General features: G+C 36.8%; 1 protein-coding gene across 1 annotated transcript in view; it reads right to left on the bottom strand.

Moving 5' to 3' along the window:
• The window catches only part of LOC129578489 (5-hydroxytryptamine receptor 7-like), a 52579-nt gene extending 49210 nt beyond the window's left edge, over positions 1-3369 (bottom strand). The window contains exons 1-2 of the mRNA XM_055467175.1: positions 3174-3369; positions 2586-2857 (exon numbers count right to left, since the gene is read on the bottom strand). The gene's annotated coding sequence lies outside the window, so the exon portion shown is untranslated. The remainder of the gene's footprint in view (positions 1-2585; positions 2858-3173) is intronic.
• Positions 3370-3570: the final 201 nt, after the last annotated feature.

Genomic DNA, 3570 nt, shown 5'->3' with positions numbered 1-3570 from the left:
AAATATCTCGAAAACGGCTGGGAAAATCGGCAAAATGGACCGTGGTGTCACTCCCTAAAGGGAGTGTAGACACCCGGCTGGTTTGATGGCCCAAAGTTCAAATCCCGTGGATTTGAGCTCATCCATGGGCTCTCAGGATTTGGTCTGATTCCCAGCTTTTCCTTTCCTGTGAGCATCTTTACAAGTCACACTCATGTTTTGTATGGAATTTCACCACAGGGCAAGCGCTGGGATCAGGCCAAATCCCGAGAACCCATGGATGAGCTCAAATCCTACGGATTTGAACTTTGGGCCATCAAACCAGCCGGGTGTCTACACTCCCTTTGGGGAGTGACACCACGGTCCATTTTGCCGATTTTCCCAGCCGTTTTCGAGATATTTCGATGTGTAAATATTTATTGGTTTTAATTTACCACTTAAGAGGTAAGTTTGGATAAATTAGGAGAAAAGCGTATTAAAGTTCGAAATATTCCATCATTCTAAGATATTTTCACTAGAGGCGCTCTTACAAAAATCCATCCATTCAGCCTCCATAAGAAGCAATGTATTGCTATCGGATTACGATTTTTCCCTGTTTTTCATATAAAATATGACAGCTGGCTGTTGTCAACATTTGTTCAGCCCTGTTTTCGAGGGGCAAATCACTCTTAGGTATTACTTTTACATAAATGGTATTACTTGGTATTACTTTCCGTACAAATCAAAAGTAATACCAGGTGTATTACTTCTATTGATCAGTATTACTTGGTATTACTCGGATATTACTTTTTTTCGGTATTACTTTTTTCATAGAAATATCAAAAGTAATACCAGAGGTATTACTAGAAATAACTGAGGTATTACTTTTCTATTTGGTATTACTTTTGAGTGATTTCCCCCTTGCCTATTTTCCTCGGACGCACCAGAAAAGGCAAGAAGTAAAAAAATAAAAACAAAATGAAAACGAGACGATGATGATAACTACGACAACGCGACAACAACGACACGACAGCAATGTACGGTACGGCCAAGAGAAGGAGAAGAACAAAGTGAAGAAATTTGATACATTGGGTTCATTACGTGTTACTTGTAACTTGTAGCGGACTTAATGGTTTAAAGAAAAGCCAAAAGCGCTTCAGTCTCCTTAATTGGGAGAAGGAGTGGATGAGAATGAGGATGAGTTGTCATAGTTATGATAACCACTTATCAATTTGTGTTGCTCGGACCGACCAACGGGTTTGAACCGACCAACGAGATAGAATCATCTCACATCCTTTCGACTCCGAACAATGTGTTTGTCTTCCATACATGTTGAGGTTCTTGTTCGATTCCCAACTCAATGAATTAATATTTCATTTGAATCAATCAATATTCACGGAATACTTGAATTGGCTTTGCATAATATTGCGGTAATACAGTGAATGAATAACTCTCTGAGTTAGCAACATATTTATACTGAAAGCATTTACATTCGCAAAGTGTTCGCCTTTTTTTTTCATAATAAATTTAAATAAAAAACAATGCATAAAATAAAATGAAGAGCAATTTTTTCATACAATCGTTTTTTTATTTCGATTGGTCGGATGGTTGTTGGTTGGTTTAGGAGAATGTGGGATTTTTATATAGCACGCATTGTTGTGGATGGTCTCATGCCGAGCTTGCCTCCATATGCAATTTATCATAGTTTTATTTGCTTCTTTTGTCTATATCGAGTGCACAGGCACACACACCCATACGCTCACATTCCACGTCGTGTTAATATATACATATATATTTTTAAATTTATTATTCGCTTCATGGGGAAAGCGACAGCAGCATTCCGAAGTTAGTCTCTAGCTATTAATAAAAAATTGAATGCTTAAGCTGTTTATTAGTGTTATCTCACAACTTGAATGTGATAACAGCTGATAACCACGACGGAATGAACGTGAAATTCGCAAACACCACCTACACACTATACGTAGAGAGCAAAAATTCACCCGAGACAAAACATGAGACCTCATATACATTGCAATTGGAATTTAGCATGACAAATTGTATCCAGATAATCTGTTCCTATCAAAATATCGTACAAAAGTAATTATGAATTAATTCGGCTATAAATATTGCCAGCACATTTTATTCCATTCTCTTTTCTATGGTTTTGTTATTGTGCTTTTCGTGCATAATCTTCAGCATTTTCCATCATGAACGCTTCTTTTTGCATTTTTTCTCGTCTCGATTCTAGCTTATGATTCGTTGGTCATTTAATTGCTTTTAACATTTTTTTTCTCTCTGCGCTCAGCCATACACGCACACACACAACGTCTCCCACTTTTAAATGGAAAAAGTTAAGCATTTATTAATTTGTGTTTGTTGTTGCTGGTGGTAGTGGTGATGATACTGTTTTTTGTTGTTGTTATTTTTAATGTTGTTCTTGATGCTCTTTGTTTTGTTGGACTTTTTTATCAACGCATTTTTTTTTGTTTCTTCATACGTCCAATGTTGGCATAAATTTCAGTTTAAGCCGATAAAATTAACTGTTTTTCATTCAACTTTTCTAAGTTTCGAGTGCGAACAAAAGCAAAAGCACATTCCATAATAAAAATGTAAAACGCCTAATTTACCATTTTTTTCCGTCACTATGTTTGCTTCTACCCGTTTGATTTAATTGTCTTCATCGTTTCGGGTGACAACGGACGCGCTTCTTTTTTTCCGCTCTCTTTCTCTTTCTTCACTGGATAATACTGTATAATATTAATACAATTTTTTTTTGCTCTATTGCGCTGCTTCTCTGTTTCACTTGTCTCTTAACATTGAATAATGGAAAATTGTTTCATTTGCTTATTATTAATTTGGCATTCATCAAAGCCATGATTGATTAAACATTTCGCACCAACTACGGTGAATGGGAAACGCCAATGAAAAAAACAATTGAGAAAAATGAAACAAAAATACTAAAATGTGACACGTAAATTAATGTGGTTTTTCGTTCCTTCTGGTTGTTTTTTGTTCAAACAATTTATTTCCGCACTGTTTTTTTCTCTCCTTTGCTCACGTCGTTGTTGTTGTTGTTTTTGGTCAAATTTATTTGTCACTTGTTTGGAACAGAGTAAGTGAGAAATATTTTTTTTCTCTTTTCGATTGAGTTCAGTTTTTCAGCCAACCACATGAAAATGAACATGATAAAAACACATTGCACAATGCATACAAACCACATCCACAAATACGAAAAAAGCACGCACAAACCAGCACAGGAAAAAAAATTCGAAAAGTAAAAATAAACGGTTTTTCTCTGGTTTGGTTCAAACTAAAAATTATTCCGTACGCACGACGAATGCGATGTAGAGAAATATTGAAGTGCAACCGAAATGTTTCTTTTGGCCCAATGCTAGCGATGTGTTTGTTGTCAGATCGAGAGCTGAACGAACACTGCCGCTATTTGAATACTGAATGAACATTTCATTTGATGGTGCTGCACAGCTTTGGCCGTTGTTCGCTTCGAGCATACACATTCGGCTTCGTAGGATCCAGCAGCAGCAACAATACACAGCACAGTACAGTGTAGCAGCAGCAGCAGCAGCAGCAGCAGCAGCAGCAGCAGCAGTAACA

The sequence above is a fragment of the Sitodiplosis mosellana genome, unplaced genomic scaffold (genome assembly GCF_009176505.1).
Source record: "Sitodiplosis mosellana isolate CC-2019 unplaced genomic scaffold, AAFC_SMos_1.0 Smas_scaffold_6226, whole genome shotgun sequence".
Classification (NCBI taxonomy): domain Eukaryota; kingdom Metazoa; phylum Arthropoda; class Insecta; order Diptera; family Cecidomyiidae; genus Sitodiplosis; species Sitodiplosis mosellana.
The sequence above is the reverse complement of the archived record's forward strand: the minus strand, read 5'-3'. Positions and strand labels throughout refer to the sequence as shown.